The sequence below is a fragment of the Xiphophorus couchianus genome, chromosome 14 (genome assembly GCF_001444195.1).
Source record: "Xiphophorus couchianus chromosome 14, X_couchianus-1.0, whole genome shotgun sequence".
NCBI lineage: Eukaryota > Metazoa > Chordata > Actinopteri > Cyprinodontiformes > Poeciliidae > Xiphophorus > Xiphophorus couchianus.
Genome location: NC_040241.1, coordinates 4,561,395 through 4,571,044, shown reverse-complemented (window position 1 = coordinate 4,571,044; position 9,650 = coordinate 4,561,395). Strand labels below are relative to the sequence as shown.

General features: G+C 40.0%; 1 long non-coding RNA gene across 1 annotated transcript; it reads left to right on the top strand.

Annotated features, from left to right (window-relative positions):
• Positions 1–8,602: 8,602 nt before the first annotated feature.
• Positions 8,603–9,585, top strand: LOC114157538 (uncharacterized). Its single transcript, XR_003598181.1, has 2 exons — positions 8,603–8,658; positions 9,446–9,585. It is a non-coding gene; the product is annotated as an uncharacterized LOC114157538 (long non-coding RNA).
• Positions 9,586–9,650: the final 65 nt, after the last annotated feature.

Sequence of the window (9,650 nt, the reverse complement as noted above, 5' to 3'; positions counted from 1 at the left end):
GCAGGCTTGTGCCATTAAAACGGTCGTTTGTGCAGATTTCCTTTATGGGATATTAAAAATTATTTTTTAGGTCGTCCTGAGTTCACCAGAGTTCACCATCCCCTCGTCTTGCTCCAAAACAAACCAGAGTGGACTGCTTAGTGCTCCATTTGTGCAGGTTTTTACCGTTAAAACTACCGCAGCGAAGTTGTTTTCAAGTTGGATATTGGATATTCCAATATCCACGGAGTGAGCGGCGCCTAGCTCAAGGTTGATCCCATTTATGAACGCTAATTTCGGCCATCCGTTCTCTACCGCTCCCTCCTCAAGCGCTCGGAGGTTCCCTTAGGGACTGTCAACAAACTTCCGAACCAAACACTGCTAAGAAACAAATGTAAATAGATATCCTGCCTAGTGATCAGCTGACAAAAATTCATGCTGTTACACGAGAGGCACTGTTCTCTAGTGAATTTTTAAGTCATACTCAATATCTTTAATAATTGTAATATTAAAAAGTATATTTTTATTTCTTCAATAGCTTCCAAGTCATGTGTCCTATTGACTCCAAATCAGTGTGAAACTGTTCTAGACTCTAGAGATGAGATACACTCATTTCTATTGCATTTGAACCTTTTTGATATTATTTTAGCATTTTTTTGTCAAAATTTAGTATTTTTCTTCTATAGTTTCTGCTGGTGTAAATGGGTTAGTTGCCCATCTCCAGCACAGGTCACAGATTGGTGACCTGTGATGGACAGATAAAATGGACAGATAAAATGTATGGAAGAGAAATGGTAGATTAACAAGGGGAATACATTCTGTCCAATTACTTTAAAATCAAATCATGTTTATTAAGCACTTAGTGTTGGAAACACACCAGTTTTTGCTGTTAAAAATGTAGTCAACTACTCAGTGTAAAAAAAAAAAATAAAAAAAAAACACCTTACACTATGAAGATGATGTGGAGGTTCATCCTCAGAACTGGTGTGGTGACCTGGTGGAGCAAGAGCCTCTTCTGAGATAGGAAAGTCTTTAGGTTTTCTAATACCTGATCCCTGGCTTCCTCTTTTCTTTTCTTTTGCTCAGACTGGAAAAATATGTTGAAGATAAAAACAATAATAACATCAATATCAAAGTCTCTTTGGCATATTGAGCTTAATTAAAACCAGGTTAAGTTTATGAAGAAAACTATATTAAGTCACAACACATAGAGCCTCCATGCAGTTTCTTCAGTTATAACATGAAGTTGAATGATTGTTACAATAATAATCATAAAACTCACAATAAAATTGATAAAATAACTACTTCTGAAACCAATGTAAGTTTGTTTATATATGTACTGCACTGTTTATAATTAAACAAAGATAATTGGCATTTTGAAGCAAACTTACCACCAGCTAGCAACACGTTAGCAGCCTTCGTCCCTATGGTCTCCTTTGGTGATCCACATTTCATTTCTATCCAGTTCTTTTCCAGTTGTGTTGTCGTCTAACTTGGACTAGGAGGTTACCAGCTTGAATTTACCAAAACTACTATTATCAAGGCTATCTCCACTTTTAAGGCAATATTATGTGAGTAAAAATGGTGAATTTGAAGAGCACTTCTTATCCTCCCCAGCTTCATGGCTGTCACTAAACTGTCAATGTTTGATGTTTTGAGGCATGAACACATTATTTACTACTTTGTTAAACAACATTATATCAAGTTCCACTGTAAGAATTATTTTTTTATTCTTTGCCATTTTAACAAAATAGTAAAGATTATTAAAAAGGCATACTTCATTAGCCTAAAGAATACACTTAGATGTAATGTAAATCATATTGAAATTTCAGTATATTTAATAGTTTACTTTTAAAGTAAGTGTTAAGTTCATTTTAAAATATTATATTTTGAGCATATTAAAATATACACAAAATATCTTTAAAAGCATATCGTTCCATTGGTACACTTGAGCAAATACATATTTTGTTCACTTAAAGTATACTTTTATTTAATATATTTCTTAAAAGTGTATTTTGGTATAATTTGGTTCAAAGTTATAATGTCAAAATTGATAAAAGCATACTGTTAGTATACTTTGTTTATATTTATATGTAGTATACTTAAAACTTAGTATCCTTAAATTGTACTTACACAAATGTAAGTATGTTTGTAAGTATATTTGAAATATACAAAAGTTGTTTTTTTTTTCACTCGGACCAGCTGAATAGATAGACCTCTAAGCGCAGTGTTTCATGTTTCATATTTTTAAATACCATCCGAAATAAGTGTTACTATTACTGCTACTCCTACTGACAACAACAACACAAACAACGACAGCAATAATAATATTAGGAAGCTGGGGTTTGGGTTCTGTGTAGGGTTTCCATTTAGTCATCCACTTCCACAGTTTCTCCACCATTTGAAGCTAGGGAGTTGGTGTCACGGACTCCAGTAACAGAAACTTCCTGTTGCTGCACAGATGATGTGCAGGTGCTGATCATTACACAAACACCTGCACATCATCTACCAATCAACCAAAGGAGTAAGTGGATAGTCCTCCAGTGCCTGAGTCTTAACAATATATGGTGTTCTCAGCAGTGTTCCGGATTCTGCTCCCTGTGCTTTGTTTCTCCTCGTGCTCTCCAGACTCAATGAAGTTCTCTGGATCAGGTCCCATGACTGGTAATGTCTCGCTCTTCTTCCTCCATGTCTGTGCAGTAATGTGTCCGCCCTCCAACGGTATACTTTCCAGAAACCTCCACTAGACCACTCCATGGATTCCCTGCTCTCAGCTTCACAACTCCAGAGTCCACAACCACACAAGAATTCAAAACCTGGACACCAATCACTGCCCCCTGGTAGACACATCTCCATCATTAAGAGCTCCATTCATTAACATATTCATTGTAAGTTACTCTGCTACTCACTATGCGTCTACTCTGCTTCCAGTGTTCCCATTACCTCCCGCCACCTGACTCCCAGACAAAGAAGCACATCCCTTATTAAACAACCATCCTCCACTGTGAAGAGAGAAAAGCCAATCTGAATGAGGAGGCTGTTGATATTAATTCAATATTTAGAAACGTGAACTGAACAGCTTCCTTCACTTCCTCAGCTGGGGGGACAGCGCAGAAAATCGACATCACCATTTACTACTTATTCTTTTGTTTGCTTATTGGCCCTGTAAATAGTGAAAGAGTTAATCTACTGCCTGAAATGAGGCCGACCCACCGTGACAAGTTTAGGAACTTGTCTCACATTCTTAAACACATTTCAATGTTGTTTTATACTACTTTAATTTCACCTCTTTAAAAATATAAACACTGCCCACCAACAACTTTTTGTTTTGATCAAAGGAAATTATTGTTGTTTCATTACTCATACACTTTGAGAACCTTGTTGTTCCAAAACTTACTCCAGCTAAACTGGGCTACTGTAATCTCTGCCACACAAACAGAATATTTTTAGACTACTATTTTTGTGCAACAGCTTGGTGACTGCAGGTCTTGAGGAGATACAGTTACTTCTGGAGCCCACATTAAAACATCAGGCAATCCATCATCTCAGGCTAGTAGTCAGAAAATATTAAGTCGGCCACACAAGTGGCTTCAAAAACAAGAAGAGGGCACTATAGATTAGACCATTCTTTGCCTTTTTTCTGCTACTGAGCATGCAGAGGTTCTGCACAGCAGCAGCAAAGATAAATAAATGCAAACGCTTAGGTCATATATTCAATATTTCAGAAGTTTCTAAAATGTCTATAAAAGCTAGCCATGTCTCCTGGCAAAGGAAAACGTCTTCTTTTGCAGATACTGGAGACTCAGCCATACACTGACTGACATTATGAGATCACTCTGTTCATTTTTCTCATAAATAACTGTTCCTATCATTCAGCTTTTACAAAAAGCTCATCTTGAATAACCATAAAAACCGAGTTAACTTATTAAAGGCAAATAAGTGACTACATTGTTTTGAAACATCAGAGAAATAGTTTACTGTTACAGTGGAAGGAAATTGGTATGAGGTACTCATACCAATGAAAATATGAAAGTGTGGTGTCTTTACTCTGACACCCCTAACAGAATCCAGTGGGAAAATAATCAGAGAAGTAGCCAAGAGGAAACTGGTAGAGCCACAGAGCTGTATACACATGGAGAAACTGCAAACTTGCAAAAACATGACTGTTATTGTACAAGTTACAGTTATTCTATGTTAAGATTTCATATTATTATTAAGTAAATCAATGTCATGTATCTCACCATTAATTAAACAGTCTACTTATCAGTCTGACATGAATTATGTGAATTCCCAATTTAACAATTATATTATCCATTTTAAAAGACAGGAGCACTTATGTACAAAAACTATGTGGATTTCCTATTATAACATGCCACTCCTTTAAGTCCAGAAAACTGCAGAGGACCCAGAACTATCCAGCTGTATAAAGTGAGTGCATGCCTCGACAAGCCTCCGTTTACATGTGCAAAATAGATGTAAGTAAGCTGTGTTGCCACTATCACCAGCAGCTTAGGTCATTACAACTTTCAACAAGACACATAAGGTTGCTGAGTCCTGTCCACCACATGATGCAGGAACTAAGATATAATAACCGAGAGGATATGATATTACAAACAACGGGCCAAATCCTGACATCTCCCAACCTGACTGATCTGATTTCCATCTGACCTTCCATCGGGCTTGAGTGCTCATACTGTAGATCAGCTCAGTTTCATTTGATTTCATTTTTTTCTAAATTAAAAGTCTGATGGCTCAATCACTGAATATGATTCAACAGAGGTCAGATCAAACTTTAGATACAACTGGATCATTTTCTCCATGGAATCTATATAATTTTTCTAGCATTATAACATAAATAACCTGTTAGCCCTGACAGTTGGCTGTACCCTTCTATTTCTCTAATTTATTCTTCTTTCCTGATTTTTCTGTTTCTCTCTGTTGTCATTCGTGTGTGGTTGCTGAGGTTGCCTCCAGAAGTTTATCTATACCACCAGATCAATTATGTAACAATCACAACTCCTAACAGTTTGGTCTTTGTGAAATGGTTAAAGCCAGGATGAACTGATGGTGCTATATCAAACCCAGCATTTATTTCTTATCCTGGATTTTGTAATCCTACTTTTGTGAAACAGCCCTATTGCCATCAGAATGGTAACAGAAATAAATACTGATCAACTACACACAAACAGTAAGAATAACTGAACAAAGATATAAGTAAAAGCAAAGACTAAAGACTTCAAAAGAGAACAATTACAAACTACAAGTCCAAACAACCGAAGGATCACGACACCATGAGGCTGACCCTGAAATTTACTCTGTCTGAAGGTGACACACAGAATTTGTGCTTAAGATCAATAATATTCAGACCTCACTGACTCATTGAGTAACTCATTAACATTTGAAATGCTTATCTGATTTAATAAGAACATAGAAAGAAAGCAGTCTGTGGAACATCTCTGTCTGATAACAGTGGAAAGACAAACATGTACTGGTTGGCTGTTCCTCAGCTTCACCTGCCAAAGGTGTGACTTTACCAACAGTCATGGACTTCTGCTGAATAATACACTTTCTAAGTGAAAAAAACTCATTAATCAGTGGGCTTCTGGTCATTCTGCACAGCAATCGGACAATGTAAATTGACAACATAAAAGCACTGAAGCTCCAACAACATCTGTGTCATCAAAACAGCGGTGGGTGTTGACTGAACATCTGTCTGACAGAGTGAGTGATTTGCAGGTCGGTCCGCCTACATCACATGTGTCAAACTCAAGGCCCGCGGGCCACATGTGGCCCGCTACGTCATTTTATGTGGCCCTCTCCCCCCACCACCATTTTACAGCCCCATTGATTGACTTAAAAGAGGTTTTGAGCACGAATTGACTCCAAACTACATCTCCCATAATGCCTTCCGATTGTTACCAGCCAACATTACGGCTTCTCGCCACTAGAGTGCAGCAGAGTCACCTCAAGCTGATTATTCATTTTCCCAGCGAATAAAACTGGAATATAGGTGTAACTCTGCGTGGAAAAGAGGGAGAGGAAGAGGACGAGGAAGATTCAAAGTAGGTGACGGTAAGGGAATTAGAGATGGTCAAGGAAGTAAAAGGGATTTTGAAGAAAGCAGTTCGGAGGAAGAGAGGGTAGTTAGGAGAAAAGTTGAGGATGAGAAATTTAAAGTAATTCTGAAATTTAAGAGTGAGGAAGGTCAGGAAAAATTCAGCCCAATTGGGGTGTCAAGGGAAATTAAAAAGAAAATAGGAGACGTTGAAATGGTGAAGATCTTGAGAGACGGAAGTCTTTTGATAGAATGTAAAGATATAGAACAAAAGAGTAAGGCGTTCAATGTGGAAAACATATGTAAAAGAGCGGTGCTGGAGAAAAAAATGTTGGGAGAAAATAAAAAAACTAGAGGAGTGATATATGGGATCCCACTAGATGAGGATCTAGAAAGACTTAAGAAAAATGTAGTCGGAGCAAAGGTGTTCAATATGAAAAGGCTGTCAAGAACTGTGGATGGTGAGAGAGTGGGGAGTATGTCAGTTCTGGTGGAGTTTGAGGAAAAAGAGCTGCCAATGAACACAAAAATAGGATATATAAGCTTCCAAGTCAGACATTATACACCACCACCACTTCGGTGCTATAAATGCCAAAGGTACGGGCACATTGCGGCAGTATGTAAAGGAAAGCAGAGATGTCCAAAATGTGGGGAAGACCATAAATTTGAAGAATGTAAGGAAAATGTAGAAGAGAAATGTTGTAATTGTGGGGGAAATCATAGGGTCACGTACGGAGGATGCGAGGTTAGGAAGAGGGCTAAAGAAGTTGTGCAGATAAAAACAACTAAAAATATTAGCTATGCAGAAGCTGTAAAAAGTGTGAGGGAACAGGAAAAAAAAGGGATTGAGCAAATGAGAAGCCAAACAAAACAGCAAACTAAAATAATACCTGAAGTTAAGATCACTTACTCAGTGGAAAATCTAGTTTTATTCATAGCATATGTTATCAACTGTACTGATCAAGCTAAGAACAAAACCGAGAAGATTAAAATAACAGTGAAAGGAGCCGAAAAATTCTTGGGGTTTAAGGAAGGAACATGGGAAGAAATAAATAAAAAGTTAGAGGTGGAGAAGAAGTCGGGAGCAACAGGTGAAAGTAGTTTATGCTAATACTTCAATGGAACGCTAGGAGCCTGATAGCTAATGGACAGGAATTTAAAGGTTATATTGACGAGCTTGAAGTCCAACCAGATATAATATGTGTGCAGGAAACTTGGTTAAAGCCAACATTAGATTTTGTGATTAGGGGCTATGTTAGTATAAGAAGAGATCGAGAAGAGGGAGGAGGAGGTGGCTGCGGAATATTTATAAAACGAGGGATACAATATCGGGTCTTAGGAAAAGGGAAAGAACTAGAATTCATAATAATTGAAACATGGGAGCAGGGAGGTAAATTTAAAATAATAAATTTCTATAATCCATGTAAATCGTTAATGGCTGAAATAATGGTGGAATTATTAGAGTATTTAGAGGGGAGAGTAATCTGGTGTGGGGATTTCAATGCAAAAAGTACACTGTGGGGTAATAGTAATGATAAAAATGGGCAAATTATAGAAGAAGTAATAGAAATTAAAGCTGCAAGCAGCCTCGGGTGGCCCTCGCAGCAAGCGTCACTCCGGCCTATTGGCCACCGCGGGGGTTCCAGCCACCGCAGAAGCTCTCGCACGTTTTCCAGAGCCGCAGCCCGCTCGCCACCGCAGAAGCTCTGCCGCAGTTTCCAGCACCGCCGCCCGCCAGCCGCCGCAGAAGCTGTCGCGCATTTTCCCCGCCCATCCACCGGGCGACATGCGTGAATGCGTTCGGCGGCGCTCCCAGACGACTGTCAAAAAATCTGGTGCAGATCGGTCTATGCATCGAGGAGACAGAGCCGATGTATTAACTTAGGGGGCGCAGTGGAGTCAAATTACATCTCAAACCCGCTGGGCTCTTTAGAGGTGAACAAAGGTCATACATATCCAGTTTGGCGCCAATCGGATGATCCATGTGTGAATTAGAGCCAAACGTATGAATATGGCGAGGGACTGATATTCGCCATTTGGCCACGCCCACATGGTTCAGCCAGCAGCAAGCATTGACAGAGTTTATCATCCGAATCATCTTGATTAGGTCTAAAGAGCCATAAACAGAGCTTTCCAAGCAAAAAAACGGCACTTCCTGTTCTGAGGGGGCGGGGCTTAGATGACGTCATAATATGATGACGTATGATCGACGGGCATCCCACCAGGATCACTCAGGCCAAGTTTGATGCAGCTCGGTCAAAATATGTGGAATGTAGAGGCAAACGTATACGAACGGCGTTGCCGCCATTGAAAACTCTTGGCACTTTAAAGCAAGCGAGACCAACTTCCTATCTGTCATCCAACACAGAATCACCTTGATTAGGTCAAGAGAGCCATAAATGGAGCTTTCCAAGGAAAAAAACGGCACTTCCTGTTCTGAGGGGGCGGGGCTTAGATGACGTCATAATACGATGACGTAGGATCGACGGGCATCCCACCAGTATCACTCAGGCCAAGTTTGGTGCAGCTCGGTCGAAACATGTGGAATCTAGAAGCAAACGTATGGCATCGGCGTTACAAGTCACTTCGCCACGCCGCCACACCCAGCTGCTTCATCGCAGCCGGTCAGGGCTTGAATCCACAACACACCAACATGTCTTCTGTCTCTGGACACAGTTTCATGTTGATTAGGTCAAAGGGCTAAGATAGCGACCGTTCACAGTGAAACATGACACTTCCTGTTCTCAGGGGGCGTGGCCTAAGCGATGTCATAATTTCACCACAGGGTATTTTAGGACACCTAATGATGATCAATAACTGAAGGTTTGGTGACTCTGTGAGTTTCTGTGCAGGATATATAAGAGTTTCGTGTTTCATGGCGAGTAGGTGAACTTTGACCCCTGGTAACCCCCCTTCAGCAAGCTCATACAGTCACCAATTTGATAACTTTAAATCAGACATGCCTTATGATCAGACTGACCGAGTTTGAAGCCAATCAATCGAAATCCCTAGGAGGAGTTCGATCAAATACGAAGGCTGTAAACGTCAAAATCGAGGTCCAAAATGGACCTTCAATACAAAATGGCCGACTTCCTGTTGGGTTTCGACCATGGCTCTAATAGACTTTTTTGTACGTCCTGACAAGATACACATATGTACCAAGTTTCGTAATTCTAGGATAAAGCATGGCTTGGGGCTGTTCATTTAATATACTCTAGGGGGCCCTATAGAGAAATTAGGCCACGCCCACCAAATTTTGTTATGAATTCCTGTCGGTGGGTGGATAAGGATCCATCCTAGTGAGTTTGGAGCAGCTGGGCCTGAAATTGTGAAATTCAGAGCCAAACGTATGGCAACAGCGTTACAGGTCACTTCGCCGCGCCGCCACACCCACCTGCTATGTCAAAGCAGGTCGGGGTTGGAATCCTCAACACACCAACATGTCTTCTGTCTCTGGACACAGTTTCATGTTGATTAGGTCAAAGGGCTAAGATAGCGACCGTTCACAGTAAAACATTACACTTCCTGTTCTCAGGGGGCGTGGCCTAAGTGATGTCATCATTTGACCATAGTGTATTGTAGGCCACCCGATGACGATCAAACACTGAAAATTTGG